This window comes from Corapipo altera, unplaced genomic scaffold (genome assembly GCF_003945725.1).
Source record: "Corapipo altera isolate COAL_440 unplaced genomic scaffold, ASM394572v1 180, whole genome shotgun sequence".
NCBI lineage: Eukaryota > Metazoa > Chordata > Aves > Passeriformes > Pipridae > Corapipo > Corapipo altera.
The window spans coordinates 4,175,941-4,194,078 of record NW_020884915.1 but is presented as its reverse complement, the minus strand read 5'-3'; positions in this window follow the sequence as shown (position 1 = coordinate 4,194,078).

Here is an 18,138-nt window from a genome sequence, read left to right as displayed (position 1 = left end):
AAAAGCACCTGTCAGTGGATTTAAACACCCAGTGCAGCTGGTTTGGGTGTAATTGTATGCCAGATGTCTTCTTTTCATTCAATGGTTGTAAGTTTTCCAGAATAAGATAAATATGTATATTCTCTCTGCATTTTATGGAAAACTTCCTGCTTTATTTTTTTTTCAGGAAAAAATATGACTCCTTAAGTGGTGCTTGGAATTATTCGCCTTGATCTATGAACTTGGCAGTACAGGCAGCAGTATTGTTCTTGTCTAAGGTAAGGACTTTCTTTATTGTATTCTCAAAAATATCTGAACCTTTTTTTTAAAAAAAAATCAGTTTCTAATGAATGCAAACAGCCAGCAAAGACAGTTTTTGTTCTTTTCACACTCAGAATGCTGTAAAAGTAGGACCCTCTCAACGCGAACAAGTGTACATAAAACAACATAAACCACACAGGAGATCAGACTCAGTCTCCTAACTGGCTATTGATGCTGTGGGACATCTCTAATGGCAGGAGTTGCTTAAGAAAACTCACTGTCAGGGACAGCTTTATTGATATCTGGTGCCTGGAGTACTTTGCAGCTCCTGCCAAGATTGGCTTATGGCCTTTCCCCAGAGTAGACAAAATCCAGGACTGTGGTGGCCTCCATCCTCAGGAACTTGAAGGGTGGAGAGCAAATAATCTTTAAAACAACAGAAACACGTGGCCACTGGTGCCAGTGTTGGCTGTGATGCCCTCTCCCACTCCACAAGGTGTCTCTTCCTTCTCCTTATTGACCATGCAGACTTTTGAGGAGCCCTCATGCCAGTGAGACAGGACACTCAGAACACCCTCATCATGCAGGAGGGGGGTTTGTTTGGCAAACCTCGTGTGTGCAGAGGTGGGGACTTAAACTGAGCATTGGCTCTCAGTAATTCCAACAGCTGAGTGCCTTTAAAATATACTGCTGGGCTCATAATGTCTTGCCAGTGTTTCACATTAACCTTTAGACTATTTGAATTTAACTCTGTAAGTAAGCTAGATAGCTTTCTAAAATGGTAGATAATATAACAAAAAAGGTGCAGACACGAATGAAGATATGTGAGCGAAGCAGTTATTAAAATTAGAATGATTGATGCTGTAATATTCTGAGGTATCCTCTGTGTGGAACTCCAAGAGGCTGTTCTCTTTAATACACACATGGAGCTGCTACTTGAGGTGCACACAGTAGGTAAACTAACCCAAACTACAAAAAAAAATCCAGGGCAACAGGAGAAAAAACACTGCTTCTTTGATACTCTACAGTGTATTGGAAAATGCCTTTGGCTCAAAGGTCCAAATTTGTTAATAAAATCAAGGAGTTAAGCTTCTTTGTCCTAGACTTGCATGCAAAACATGATTATACAAATGTTTAGCAACAAACTCACTTGCAGTAGCATGACACAGACCACAAACCCTCCAAAGGGATCAAAAGACTGCCAAGAGATCTACTCATGTTTCCCACTTCTGGATTAATGGTAACCACTACATGTGTTCATGGTTCTTGATGTCCTTGGAAAAGTTAAAAACTTTCTGCTCAGTGAGGAGTTAGCCGGGAACATCATTACATCACATCTTATCCCACTTTATCCACACATCTTTAAACCAATTTGGTCACAGCAATGGAAGTAGAACTGGAAGCTACAGGGGCATATCCTTTTGATTCATGAACATAGCTCCCATTAACACTAATAGAAGTTATGGACTTGCTTTGAGAGGAGAATATATCACAAAGAGCTGACGATCATCTTAGACTAACACAGCAGCATACTGAAATCTCTCTCATGCAAAATATGTACTCACTTTCCCCCTAATTCCTTGATGCAAATCACTGCCAGCCCAGAAACACATGCCCATGTACCAGGAATGATGTGTGGGAACAGCCACTGGCAGAGATTATAATGATGAGAAGCAGAAATCACAGAGTTATTTTTGAGGTGGACTTTATCTGTGGGGAAGTTGGAGGTCAGCTCCTTATTTACACAAGAGAAAGTGAAGAGAGAAATTTCTCACCTGACACAAAAGACAAAATAGAAAGAATGAAGCATAAAAGTTTCCTAGTTTACCTATTAGTACAATATGTAATTGGATGGAAGTAGCAGGTTTCAAAAATTTGTCTTACTATAATGACTATAATTTTTTAGAGATCGAAAATGAATCTGACTAGAAAATACCATTAAACTACCAACTTGCTTAAAATTTAAAGGGTAATTCACATATAATGCTTTTATTTAATAGCCCAATTTACAAAACGTCTAAAATTAATGCAGATCTTTTCAGGACAAAATCAGCTGTAACTGCACCAACTAATTTTTGCTCATTTGAACTGAATTATTAATAAGAGAGAAATATACCATATGTTCCCAAAAGAGCTGGATACATTTATTTCAAATAAAATTGCCGTGTTTGGTGGAATATAAGAGGTTTAAATGCTTTCAGAGAAATGGGTTACTTATATACTGATTTAATAGAGTATAAATCAGACTGCATAATTAGGGACACAGCTGTTTCCTAACCTAAAGCTGCCAGCTTTTGTTGGTTAAGTTCCTTTATCACCTGCATGGCTTTAATCAGCAATAATTTGTTCTTCTTGTGGAGCAATACAAGTTAATCAATAATTTTGCTGTTTGTACTATACTGGAAAAAGGCTTTTATGGCAGGTTTAGCTTAAACTAGGCATACTTTCTCCTGGCTTATTCACTTGATTTATTAAATTCTATTGTGATCCTTATACTAATTAAAAATGAAAGCATTTTTGGTAGCACAGCCTCTGCCTACACTTGGTACAAATATATATTGGTTTAACTTTTTAATTCACTTTCTTAAGTTTGCACTATATACACATTTGGGCATAAATCCCAAATCCTGACTCTGTAAGCTAAAATTCCATGAAAACATCTCCCCTTAGAGTATACTTGGAGGTTTCCATTCTGTCTGCACCCAGGAAAAAAAAAAAAGAAAAAAAGGAAATAAGTGTTCTTCTTTTATTCAGTTTAGGTTTTGAAAAATTCCTTGACCAGCTACCAAAACAAGAAGACTCTGTACATGTTTAGTCTACAACTGGAATTTACTCTTCACCAACACATCTGGTGACAACACCCTGTCATACAGCCCTGGCTTTACTATTAGGAAGTCAGCAAGGGTAAAAATCATAAAAAAAAGAATAAATAATCATTTCAGCCCCAAAAATACACAGTGACTTATTGACCCCCTTCATGAACAGATCTCCACATACACAGGGCAGAGAAGGTGATGGTACATTGTCCCCTGTAGACACTGCTGATCTTTTAGAGCCTTCCCTCTGCAAATCCAGGTGCAAATTTTGAAGCCCTGGCCTTAGGCTGGGATCTGAATCCTTGAGGACTGATATTTTCCCTTGGCTCAGTGTGACTCCGTGCTCTCTCCAAAGGGACAGGCTGTTCTCTCAGGCTCCTCAGATGCTTCCACCCCACCAGGTCTACAACCACAGGATAGATCACTGGGTCAGATCCAGTGGAAAATGGTGATTGACTGATAACTGCAGATATCCTAATTCTGGTGTCCAGAAAGAAGGAACTCAAGATGTAGCAGCAAATTTTTATAAGTGAGTATATTTGCATCTGGTTTTCACCCATTTAGTACTCTAATACCAATCTTAGCAAATAAAACTATTCAATCTGATCAACACATTTTTTTCAAATGGGTTGTTTGGGAGGGTAGACCTTTTAAAAGCCACATCCATGATGTGAAAACATGGGAGACTTTCAAAAGCCCTTTGACATCTAGATGAGCTTCACACACAGGGGAGGGGGAGGCAGCTCACATGTGCATGAAAGAAGCAAAGTTTCATTTGTAAAAGTTTTACTGGTCCTAAAGAGCTGTTCATGCTTCATTTTTTCCTCTTCTTAAGAAAGTTATAAAACCTAACTCAAATCCCAGTAAAATTGGTTCAGAAGTTCTTCTTGGCTTTAGTATCTTGGGATCGGGGTGGAAACCACAGAATGTCTGCTTCGAGTTGAGATTTATGGAATGCATAAAATATATTTATAATATATTCATGCGAATCCTAACCTCAAAAAGTATGTAGAAATATACATATGTATATTCTTAGGTGTTTAAATATTATAGTGTATTAATTTTAAAAGTCTTGGTGAAGAAGCTGTAGAATGTGATATTTCTAAATTAAATTCTTAAATTGTTATTGGCCACATGAATGACACAGGCTGTTTTCAGGTAGTTGTTGAGTATTATAAAAAAGCAGTGCACGCTACAATTTTAAATGAATTATAACTGAATATTTTTATTTACATCCCAGGCAATCTCTAACTAATGCAAGCCTATGAAAATTCACCTCTGCAAAAGGAGGTTGATTTTCCAAAGTCTGCCATAGCACCGTGGAGGCTCCAGTAGCACTGGTTTCAAGTAAGATGATGTTCCTTAATTGCAAATGTAACTGTATTTTTATTTAGGGGTGGGGGAAGGAGATGGATTGGGCTGTGAGTAATTTCTGATGCCAGCTTTCTATTTTAAATAAGTATATTTTAAATGCATCTCCTACTTCCAGGCTTTCTCCTCATCCTCCACAGGCTTACACACAGATAATCACATTCCTTCCTTTTAGAGTCAGAATATTCTTTTAAAACCCCAAAGAGACAATATGCAACTTAAAGTAGAAAATTAGCTTCACTCACAAATTATGCATTAAAGAGACTTTGTATCTCACTATAGGTCTTGCTCAGAGGGAACTTCCACTTTCACAGTTTCCAGCTGTGCAAGCCGTAAAAATTTTATGCCATAACTTTTACAGACTAAGAAGGAGTTTCTCCACAGTCAGACTGGTTTGAGGAGCTGCCACTAAAGCTCAAGCTCTATCTAACACCTCTAATTAGCTCTCTGTCCCTGATGACAAGCACAGGGCCACCAAGGGGGACAATCTGAAACTTCTGACCAGCTAATCGAAAAATTTGCAAATTCTTCTCCTTCCACTCAGGATGAAAGTTAAATATGTAAATCCCAAGAGGCACAGAAGTGAAGAAAACAACTTTTGCAGTGCTTTTCTCTCCTCCTTTGACAGCTCATATTGCCACACTCCGAAGACCTTGCTCGTTGACATCCAATGCCTGCGGTTTCCTACAAATAACTGCCATCCCTGGCTTGATGCCAACACAGAAACCATAAAACCATCGTGTCCAGACTCATTTTCTGTGTGTCCCATAACACAGGCATGCCCAAAGAAACGTGAGCTGTCCACTGTGTGGTCCATGGGCATCACCAGGTGTTCCAGAAGTATCACTCTGCAGTCAAATACAAATCTGAATTCCTTCCCTGGCACAGAGTTGAGATTTTGGTCAACAGAGGTAGCCCTTGGCTCTCCCATGGCTGGAATATATGAATTTTAGCTAGTTTACCTGTTAAGCTATACCTTTTTTCCCCTGAATGTTCCCACAGCCTTATTTCAAAGTATTTGTTCAGCTTTATGAGTAGGCTTTCAGAGAAGGATGGAATGGTTTGGGTTAGAAGGGACCTTAAAGATCATCTACTTCCAATCCCCCTGCCATGGACAGGGACACCTTCCTCCAGGAGTCCCAAGCCCCCCTCAGCAACCTCATGTAATTCTTACATTTTTCACCATTAAGAGTAAAAATAAAAACCCAAAGCTCCTTTGTAAGTTGGAATGTCCAGAGATCCACCCCTCTAGTGAGAAGGCAGGGCTCAGGAAAGAGGTGATTTCTATAACTTTCTGATTTTATTTATAATTAATTTCAATTTCTTTCCCACTCTTCCAAGTAACACCAATAAGAGTAACGGAAAAGTTATTTGGAAACACTTGGTTTATAATGTTTAACTTATTGCTACTCAAGATATGATATAGGTTTAAATCAATATATGCAAATAAAGAACTAGTAATTAAAGAACTGGTGCTTCCTATGCACAAAGAATGTGACTTTTCTCCTTTGTGTCTCATATCAACTGTAAATATATGTGTAGCTGTGGAGGTATGACCCCTAATTCTTAATTTTGAAACATTGAAAAAAATTGAGAAGGGCTTGTAAACAAGATGTATTTGGCTATTCCTCCAGTGTACTTTGATCTATGTAATAAAGGTCAGCACTCAGTGCTTCATTCTACATTCTCCCAAATATCTAATTGCCTAATTATTGCATTATTTCACAGCCAATCAGCTGAAAGGATTTGTATGGGTGTATGGCAGAATAAGAGGGCTGTCAGTCTTTGGTTATGGTCCTATAGTTCTAATTCAAGAATTAAATATCTGTCTTTTCTAAAAGTCATTACATGATTTATTGGAAAATTGGTAGAAACAGCCCTGGGGGGGTTGTGCTCAAAATCTGGTTTAGAAGAGTGGCTGCTAGCCATGACTTTTGATTTTCTTGTCTCAAAATGAATAGTACTGCCTGTTTCTATGCAAATTAAATGTTTGAATGTATTTTTTTAAGATAGATTATATTTGTTAATTTAATTATATTTCTTATGCAGCTAGGTGATTTGTGTTTTGATCTTTATTTCTAGAGGAAAACCCTTTTGCTCCTGATTCCCCAGAAGTGCAGGGCTGCTTTTTCTGTTGTTTGATAGCTCTAAAATGTCTTGCAGAAATTGTAGGTCAAGAATTACAGCCATGGTAAATCATGCCTCATGAATGAGAAGTCATCTGTGATTTCTCTAGGGTTCTTTTGGTCTGTCTTTAAAATGAGCATAATATTCAGAAGAAAATAAAGGCTTCTTTAACATATATTGGCATAAATATGAACCATGCCAATATATGCATATATATGACATTCAAGCTCTGTTGACATCTAGAATTTAGGCTGTATCGAATAAAGAGGATGTCCTATAAATAAAATTCAAGAAAATAATATTTTAGAAAGACCTCTTGCCAGTAATTATTTTTAAAAATGCAATCAAATTTATTTTCTGGATATAAAAATCACCCAGATGTGCCTCCATCCTCTCTCCCCTTCCTTACTGAGAATTCACTAGCGAAATTTTTTGCTTTATGCAACATTCAACTATTTCAGGACCTGAAAGTCACCTTTTAGGACTGAAACAGGAATAGGTGGATTGTAACTCCTGTGGGTGAGTGGTGGAGCTGGGGACATCCAGGGGCTGGCAATTCTGGGGGACATCGCGGGGCTGGGAAAAGGGAAGGATGGTTGGCTGGTTCTCTGGGGGCCCAGTAGCCCCCAGCTCCTTTGGTGTGTGCCAGCAACTTCGTCTCTATCACCTGACATTCTTTTCACCCATCTGCTTCTGTTTCTGAAATAACTGATTCCTTTTTGTAACAGTGAAAGTGATTCCCTTTGCTGTCATTCCCAGGAGAGCTGCAGGAGACAGACAAGGAAGGGCTTCTTTCTGGCTTCATTCTCCTCCTTCTCTACAGGAACTGCCTCTTATTTCACACTTCCCAAGCTGAAGGCTCACAAGAATCAATAGCTGCTCCTGCCTTTTATCCCTTTTTTCTGCCAAAGTATCTGTCAAAACAGTACTGCTAGACAAAAAAAAAAAAAATGCAGTCACAAAAATGCACGTTTGAAAGCAAACAAGGGGTTAACTTTCCTATTTCTGCATCTGATAATTTATAAGGATTATTTGCATCCATTGTCAGCCACTGGACTCACATAATAGCCCTAAAGCTGCAAAGGGCAAATAAGAGGCACATCAGATGCAGCTGGACGGATACAATGGATTGAACATCTCCAAAGAACTCCCATTAGAGTCCATTGGGTCAATAATCCACAAACTAAGAAGGGTTTACATGATAGATCATAACATCTGTTTTGGAGCCATTACATTTTATCAAGGCAGGGTATAGTTTTAAAACTATGATGACATGCAGGTCTAGCTGCCTGTGAAGATGCCATTCCAGGTTGCAGCATAACAAATAAATGGAATCTTAATGGGATCATAATAAGTTGTATACTCAATTTCACAAAATGTCTCTCTGAGACCCACTGCATTTCTTGCCATGAAATGGAAAACTTAGAACAAAGCAGTGTACACCATGAACTATGAAGAAGATGCACCTTTACTGAGGAAAAAAAAAGACAAAAATACATTTTCTACATTATCTTAACATATTGTGCTCCATGAGGATCTATGGAAACTTGGAATAGTAGTGTGACCTGTTTTCAGGAGTAGCCAAACTGGATTGAACCTGTGACAGGAGGACGCAGAGGAGACGCTACTCTAACCCCTTCTTGCATACCCCTCCTTCCATCTCTCTGCTCAAGGTATCCAGAAATTAATTTCATCTTGGTTAAATTTAGAATGGCCTCAAAATTCCTTGTTTATGCCAGTGAGAAGGACTTTCTGTGCACCAGTTTCATTCTCTGACAGTGGACCACACTTTTGCAGAGAGAAACTTGCATCAGTAGAAGCATCTGAGGGAAAAATGAGAGGGAACCACCAATTTTATTGACCTTTTCTTCTGTGCCAGGACAGTGGCATTAAATGAATGTAGAAAACATCAGGCTCTCACACCTTTCCCCCTCAAAAGTTTGTACAGTAAAATAGCACTGCAAACATAACATGTAACAAGGATATCGTTGCAGCTACGTGGTACATCTGCAAAAGATTTAAACATTAAAAATTAATCTCAGGACTTTATTATTCCTTTGTAACTCAGCACTGCAACGATCTTTGTGTGGTGGAGGTCTCTGCAGTGCTCATATGTGCTCTTATGCTTAGGCAGAATGCCATGAATTAAGGATGGAGCGTAAACCCTGCCTTTGAATTTCCTGGCTTTTGTTAGTTTGTGTCATAAACTCAACATTATTCAAATCTAGGGTTTTGTATTTAATATTATTAAATGCCTCCTCATCAATGCCAAGTCTGTAATTGGTCACAGTGAATAGGTGATTAGACAGATAAAGTGCAATTGTGATTGCAGAAACTATCACCAGGTTTGCCGAGGACAATAATTATGTAGCTTATAATGTTTGAAAATATTGCCTAAATCTCCTTCCCACATGTTGTTTGTGATGGAAAACAATTAGACAAAGGATTCTTTTTCTAAGCTGCCTCTGATTCAGATTTGCCTGATGAATGGTCTTTATACTGAACCCAAAGCATTTGTTCCAAGTAAATTATATGTCATTGCAAATGCAAAAGGTCTGCTTCACAATGTTTATTGGGATAAATTAAATCTTCTAAAGATGGTAAACAGAAGGCCTCAATAATTATTCACTTCTGTATAGTTTAAACTGAAAAGGATGTTGCAGTTAGAAGGATGGAGATGAGGCAAACAACACTCCCTGCTTTGTGTTAACAACATAAGAGGTACAATAGGGAAATTTAATTTGATACTGATCTACATGAGGCATAACACAGCAACACAGTCTCAAATGCTACTTTTCTAATGGCAGCCTTTGAATTGCAAATTTCCACCAAAACCACCTGATTCATTACTTGAACAGGTTCCCAACCCAGTCGAGGAGTTTTCTCCTCGGCTTCCATAGGGGCAGGAGCAACCTCTGCCTCCTTGCCATTTCAGGAGGTGGATGTAAAACCTGACGGCTGCTTTACTTGTGAAAGCCTTGAGCCTGCAAGGTGACCAGCACACAGGCAGCTCGACAAAAGAAATGCTTCTGGCTCTGCTGCAGCAGCCAAAATCTCTCCTTGCAACGAAAGGTCAAATCCCAGAACGCTCTGCAGCCCTTTGGGAAGCGCCCGCCTCGTGCTCAGAGAGGATTCTTCTAAAAGTTGGCAGCAATTTGAAAACGTTTCGTCGCTTCTGTGGGCCATCCAAAAACCCACCGAAGGAAATTACAATCTTGCATTTAATCAGGCTGTCAGGCTCCCAATGGAAAAGTGCTCTGAGGATGGCAGGGCCCTTCAAAGCAGGGGAGTCTTTGACAGGAGCCTCTCTTACTGCGTCGCCGGTGCCACAAAGCTGCACATGAGGGACGAGCGTGGCCCGTGAGCACAGCGAAGATCTCTAGTGCTTTCTCACTTCATGTGAGAAGGCTGTGATTCAGCCACTTCACATGTGAAAAGATACAATGGGCTGCCTTTGAAACTATATTCTCCTTGAGCCTAAAGCGAATATATGGGAACTTTAAAGGGTGTCAGTTAATTAGGTTATGATCCAGCTTGACATAATCAGATCCTAAATAACTTCTGTACATGTTGTCAGCTCTTTTTAGTCACTCCATTAGCTCACTCCTGAAACCACTATAATTTTTCTAAATTTCCAAGTGGTTAAACATCACTGGAAACTTGTGCACAGGTGATTAAAAATTGTCCTATGGACCATTAAAATGTCCTATGGAAAATTATTAGCAGATACTCAATTACTTTGTTGTCTTTACTAGACTATTTCTAAAGTTTTTAAAACATTTGTTTCTTTCTCTTTTAACCCTAGTTGGACATTTCAGGTGTTTGTACTGCTTGACTGAGTGCAACATCCCTTAGAAGATTTTCAGCACCTACTTACCATTCATTAGTATTCACAGGCACAAGTACACCTTTAACTCACATTAGTGCATAGATTCCCAGACAAAAGCTCTATTAGTGGGACTTCATACCTGATCTTGAACACATTTGTATTAAAATATACATAAATGTTGAAAAATAAATAAGTGTTTGCATGTTATTTGAAGGTGGCATCCAATTTCCTCTCTGCTTTTAGGACACGCCCCCTGTCCTCAATACACCCCAAATTTTCTGCCACCCAAAAGGATTGGTAGGAAGTCAGTAGGAGAGTTTTTAATATCCCTGCTGTTCAGCAGGGGCAGGGCAAAGGGAGGTACAGCAGAGCAGGGTTGAGGGAGGTACAGGGATCTCTGGTCACAGACACTGGCAGGGACAGGACAGAAGAGGAGCCTGGAAACTTCATTACTTAAAGCAATGTCAGTAAAATACAGCACATATTGCATCTTCACCTCTGAGGAGGTGTGGAGACTCTATTTTAGTGTTTCCAACAGTTTATAAGTAAAAAAATACCTTTGTCAACTCCAGGTTTTCCCCTGCCTAGCAGATGGCCAAAGGAAGCAATTACAGTGAGTACTAAAGAAGCAGAATTTTCCTCACAAAACAAGTCACTAAAATCCTTTATATGTGAACAAGCTTTTATTAATGACCTCTTTGAATTTTACTGGTGAGCCCAGCAATAATACACGGGTATTGTTAGAAATGTAAATGTAAAGAGATAAGGAAAATTTCAGGTAAATCTATATTTAATTTCAAAGAAAGCTGCTCATTTCTAATGGCCTTGTTTGCATGGATATCTGATGGTAAGGCTAGGGGAGGGTCACAGCAGATAAAACCGAACAGGATCACTGAATGAAAAACAAATATTTATTTTCTCTTTGTCTCTTTGGGACTCATTTGCATTAAAACTGCAGCTTTTCCTGAGACTGTTAGTGAAAAAAACCCCACACTTATTTATGCATTTAATATTAGGAAGGCTCTTTGAGATTAAGGTTATATAAAAGCTGATTCCACTCTACATACTCGTCTTTGCACAAAGAACACCAGGCTGAGATGAACAGTTCGGATACTGGGTTCGTTGTGTACTTCAAATTTGCATTTTATTGCACCTACGTGTTTTTATAACTGTATTATAGATCCTATTGTCACACTTGGTTTCTTTCCTGAATTCCAGCTGCCATTCTACAAAGCTATTTGTCACTCATTTTAACCTTGAGCATGCAAAACTCCTTGCAGGCTTAAAATTAAGCAAGTCTTTACGTGAAGAGCCATTTAATGCATAAGTCAGTCTTCCCTGCCTACCTGAACTTCTTTTGCATTATCTCCAGTACCCTCCTTGCTCTTTGGTTGTGGAAAAACCTTTTGTTGTCATCCTTAATGTCATGAGGTTTGTTTTAGAAATAAAAAAAAATGGTGTGTGGATATATTTTACTGAATAAATTATTATTTTTTCTTTAAGTCTGGGAAACTCACTGTCATTGTAGAATTCTAGAATGGTTTGGGTCAAAAGGGACCTTAAAGATCATCTCACTCCACCCCTCTGCCATGGGCAGGGACACCTTCCACTAGCCCAGGTTGCTCCAAGCCCTGTCCAACCTGGCCTTGGACACTTCCAGGGATGGGGCAGCCACAGCTTCTCTGGGCAACCTGTGCCAGGGCCTCACCACCCTCACAGGGGAGAACTTCTTCTTAAAATCCAGCCTAAACCTACTTTCTTTCAGTTTAAAGTAATGTTTTAATCTTTTATAAGGACGAGTAACAACTCCCCCAAAGCACATTTTGCACCAGGGATGCTCCCAGTAGAGACAAGGAGGGCTCCCCCTGTGCAGGACAGACAGAGCCTGTCAGGATTGTTGTGTTCATGCTTTCCTTATGTGGTAGAATGCAAATACCCCAGGGGTTGTTGAAAAGCAAGATGATTGTTCCAGGATACTTTACATGCCTTTTTTTTCCCTGTCATTGCTGCATTTAATACACAGTAAAGCCATAAAATGTGATCAGAGCACTGAGGTCCTCTCCTTTCTTATTATCTGCTTCATGTGACTAGGTATGGAGCAAAAGCCAGTTGTTGTTAAAGCCTTAATCCAAAAAGCTGTAAAAACATATGTTTCTTTTAAGTAGTTGACTTAGTTTTAAGTTAAAAAAGAGGTAGAACTCAAGTAATGCAGGAGGCAGGATCTCTTGGTGGAGTTTTATATGGAATAGCATTTCACATCAAAATAATTACATCTTGATGCTGACTAATGATTAACCTGGCTCTTTAATATTCCATTCTGAATGCCAGCTTCAGTCTTGAGATAGGCTGCCTCTGAAGTCAATAGAAGAAGTCATGTATAAGCCAAAAAACCCAAGTTATCTTTGTCATTAACCTTGAGAAGCATCATTGATTACTGGCAGTATGTAAGATCTAATGCTTTTAGAGAAACAACTGCTTCAAAAACAATTTTCAAGGTGTATTTGAAGATGAGTTAGATTAAGGTACAAAAATATCGATATGATTTGCTACAGCTAGCTCCCAATTTCTTTGTAATGCAGTTCAGTTTACTGGTATGATAAAGAAGAGAAAAGTCACCACGTTGCCTTGTTTTCAGTCAAAATTAGCATCTGGTTATGATGCAGAATTAACAGAAGTAGAGAGGCACATGAGAGCAATGCTGATGCTCTAGAAAGATCATTTTAATCAACAGAGTGATCATGACTTTGCTGCACTATTCACTTAATCTCCTTTGCAACTCAGATGTACTTGAAACTGTGACCTTACGCTTATAACCTGACAGAGAAAAACAAATGCACATGTGTTTTCTGTGGCTTGGGAGATATCAAAACATAATTCCAGAGAAATCTGGTTTGAAAGGGATCTGCAAGCCTTGAGAATTTTAGCTGCCTATGTCATCATCAGTTCTTACAACTATTGATGTTGCTCCTCTAGTAGATAAAACACCAGTAATTTAAGTCTTTTTTAATCAATCTTTTTGTACCTTTTGGAAAGCACAAAACTGCCTCCTGTGGGGAGTTCTGCACAACTAAGGACTTGCATGTTTAAAATTCAGCCATTGAAACCGCTTTTCTTTCAATTTTCTCAATAAATGTTATAAAAATAATACACATTTAACAAAGAGGTATGCAATCTCGCTCAGTTTAAGGATTTTCAAGATTAAATAAATATCTGGCTATCTCACATTGCCTTCATCAGACACATCAGAAACAAAATTTGAAACAGAAGAAACTTTTTTGGGTACTTTTTCCATCAGTTTCCCAAGTGGATGATAACATTTTCTGTGTATGGTCTGTCCTAGCAAGTTTCAGTAGACTCAAATATTAGGGACCTTCAATGTTCTTTGTCAGGTAAGTGCATTTCAGATCACCACAAAGGTTTTGCTGATGTTCTTTTTGTGTGTTATATACATTAAGGGACTAGAGAGATATTGAGAATACAGCCCCAAACCTGCCTAGTTTGGTGTTTTGAAGGAGTGTGTCAATTTAGTGCCTTGGGAGAGAAAAAACCCAGAGCAGACCAGATAAAAAATTAAAATCAAACTTGAGCCATGTGCAATTGAAATAAATGAATAATGAAATAAAGGATGTTGTGCTGAAATAAAATATGACGTAACATTGTTCTACTCTAGTGCTTGGCCAGCAGCAAACTGCAGACATTTAAGGCCTAAGTCAATGGTTCTAACTCAGGTAAACCCTCAAATATACAAAGATTTTGCCTAAGCAAATTTTGTAGAGGTTATCAGTCTGCGGTAAACTTGCATGAGACTGACTTTAGCCATATGCATCCAGCTCTGTCTCTTTTATTAAGATGTGACCCTTCTCCTGCTGCAAGCTCATCCCTTACACCATGATTTGCAGCAATTAATTGGTCTCCTCTAAGCTGACTAGCAAATCCATATACTACTGTAATTACCTGAATGTAAAATATTTAGGAAATATCTATCATGCTCTTGGAAGTCTCAGGTCATTGAAAGAAAGCCAATGAAATTGCAAACAGGCTGAAGGGATTGGCTATCAGGTACCTTTCCTCCCCCCTCCCCCTTCTCTTGGCTCTTAGCATTTGTCTCTAGGGCATGACCAAATAGTGGCCATGTGTCATAAAGACATTTATCATGTAATTACAGCGTTAAGATCAGTTTCTGTTGATGTGAGATGATTACTGTGTATTTCACGCCTTTCAGGTTCCCAGCTGGGATTCAGAGATTTAAGGACATGGGATATATATTTTTTAAATTTATGAGATAGCCATTAATTTAATTAATTGGACCATAAGAGTTCAGTCAGTGACCAAATAAGAATCCTGGAAAACAGAGGGAACCAGATGTTTTATGGAGTTTCGATATTTTTGACATATATAACTTGGCAAAGCAAAGGCCTTTGTTTCCTCCTGAAGGAAGAGAACATTTTGTTGGAGTAAGGAAAATGACACATCAAAGTCATTCACTGTGAAACCTGATATTAGAATAAGAATACTGTTCAAATGAGACTATTTTAAGCCTGACTTAAATTGTATTGTTTTTGTGTGTTAGCAATAGCCCAGTGCCATTTCTCTATGGCTTACATCAATATTTGCCTTTTAAAACCTGGGTTCAGGCATTGTAATTGTGATTCTTTGAATTTTGTGTTTTCAAACTGAGATCTGATTTCAATTATTGTGAAAAGAATCCTGTCACCAAGGTGATCATGAAGCTGTATTTCTGATGTTTTCAATGTTCACTACATTTATATGAGCTTTCATGAAAATGGATTTCCATTGAACTCCTGTTTCTTCTGATGTTGGGGTCAGCTTTTCTGGCCATCCTCACAGCTGTTTAAATTAGTATATGTTATTTTTAAAGTCTCCATTAAAGCAGTTTAAGATTCTAGTGAAATAGATTTAAGCTTTCTTTCCATTATCTCTTAACATGAGACGCAGCAGAAAATCCAGGACGGCAGCTGTGTCCAAATTACAGCCAGGCAAAGCATTTTATGCTTGTCCACTTTTAAGAAAACCAGTTTATCATGATTTCCTCTTAAAGAATTCAGCCTGGCTCCTGTCCCGAAATTGCCCCAAATCTCAAAATTTAGCACAAAGGACTAGAAACATAAATTTGACATTAAGGATAGAGCAAGATGGAACTGCATCTCAGCAGCAAAGGCATGCCTTGTGCAGAAGGTTGGTTTGCTGTTCCCTGGCACTGCCACACTTGCATGGGTGCAGCCAGAGGGGAATAAAGCCAGTGTAATGGATCAGGAATTAAGTCCAAAGGCTTCTTCCTGAGCTGGTGTTGGCTGGCAGAGCTCCTCAGCATCAACAGACTCCTGTGAATGCCACTAAAGACACTTGCCTGTTGTAGTTCCAGCCCTGTGGTCACAGCCGCAAATGTCATCCCCTTGAAATCAAAAAGCCACCTCCAGTTTTGATGTACTGATCCAGCTGGATATTTGCATGCTTTTCTTTCTTTGGAGAATGCATTTGTGTAGTGGAAATTATTGTGGAAGCATTAGAGGGGAGGGAGTTATAGAAACTTAAATCATGATCTCTATTTGTCTCTTCTGCTGAAAGATAAAAATACAAATCCAACAGTGGCTGAGGACTGTAAAAGGAAGAGCAAGCAGACAGGTGGGATTTACACTGGGAGGAAAACAATGGCAGAAGTGTGGTGACAGCAGAGGAATTATATCTGGTTTTATTTGAGGGTACAGCCCTGGCCCTGGCTGTCCCAAGATCACTGCACATTGCCAGCCAAGCTGTTCTCATGCTTAATTTACAGCTCACAAGGTTCCTGCACTGTCTAATGAAAAATCTCAATGGGAACTTGCAATGGAAGGTAGAACAGTTATCAAATTATTCACGTTCCTGCAGAGGAAGGGAGAGCTCCTTTAGCCCAGAGAACTGACCTGATGATGACTGTCACCAAAAGTTGTCATCAAGGGTTTTGTGATCCCTGGGCTTCTTTTGGATTGGAATGTGAAGCTTAATGTAACACCAGCCTTCATCTTTTGCATGAATCAGTGTCACATTTGCAGCAGAGCAGCAGTTACAGTGGTTTGAGAGGCTCCTGTGGCACTGATGAGCCCAACCCTGATGCTGAGTGTGGCTTGGGGTGTGCAGTCCCTGAGGTTACAACAAAAGCAGCAGGAATTGCCTTAAGATTGCTTATCTGAGTACACAGACATTGATTTTGCCTCATAACTTGGTATTTGAAAAGACCATTTGTGATGCGTGATATCCTTTTATTATTCAGAGAACCATAGGATGGTTTAGCTCAGAAGGGACCTTAAAGATCACCTTGTTCCACCCCCTGCCATGGGCAGGGACACCTTCCACTAGCCCAGGTTGCTCCAAGCCCCATCCAATCTGGCCTTGGACACTTCCAGGGATGGGGCAGCCACAGCTTCTCTGGGCAACCTGTGCCAGGGCCTCCCCACCCTCACAGGGAGGAATTTCTTTCTAATATCCAATTTAAACCTACTCTCTTTCAGTTTAAAGACATTCCCCCTTGTCCTATCATTCCCTGCCATTGTCTGTCTTCAAGCACTCAGTCACACTGATTAGCTCTCTCTTCCCAGCTGGACTCCTCCCCTTATCCCAGTGTCATTCCCTCCTTTCCTGAGGTCCTTTCTCTCTGTGACCACCAGGATCACCACATCAATACGTTGATTTTCACTGCTCTCAGCCAGAGCTGTTTTCTCTCCGTGAGTTCCCACCTATCTCTCCCCCATTCAAGAGGTTGAACAGCTTTGCCCAGCATCACATCTAAAAAGCTACATTTTCCCTGAAAACACCAGCAGTTTCTCACAATCCATGATCATGATTTTCCATGGGAAGAATAACACCTTCTCCACTCAAACATTCATAGTTTTCAAAATATCCTACTTTTTTTTCACCAAACTCAAATTTCTTATTTGTCTTTCAAGTTTTTCAGAGCAACCTCTTTGGAAGGAAGTTATTATTATACCTAAATCTATAGTACCATGTAATTGAATTCACTTCTTCCTCTACAACATGACTGTTAATCACGTTCACTTCATTTTAAATAATAAATAACATGTAAAAAAATTAAATGAATGTCTATTTAGTTTCACAGAGAATCCTAACAGAAAATAGGATTTGACTATGACAATAAATATTATTTTTTGCTCTTTCCTTTGTGCATGCTTGTCTTTCAGGTAAATTTATCTCCATGAATCTTCATACTTTAAAATGGTAATAAAAGATCCTGAAGTCTCTGTGACTTAGGAGTATGTGTAACTACGAACAATTTTCTTGCAAACCAATTTCCATGCTCTTTTAGAAGCTGATATAGAAACATTCCACATAGTTAATATTTAATACCAATATAGTCATGAAAAATTCAGCTCCTAATAAATGGGATTTATTTATTTTCTACCATTTAAACGGCCACTACTGTCATTTAAAACTGTTGATGGATAGACTATCTTAAGTGGAAACAAATATTCATTTGTTATGGGCTGGTTTGTGTTTATAAAAGCTGCTTGGCTTCGGAGGTGAACACCAAGCTTATATTGTAACATGAAAATTATGGAAAGATCAGTCCCAACTCCTGCTTGTTTTGCAGGGGACAGAAATCAGTGTGGTAAGGTGAGACTCATCAGTAGAGGCAGCTGTCACGACTGTCACTTGCAAAGAAAAATTCATAGCAGTGTAAGAAGGCTGTGACCTTGTGGGAGGCCAGTGCTGGAGCAGGGTCCTGGCAGGGACCTGCTGATC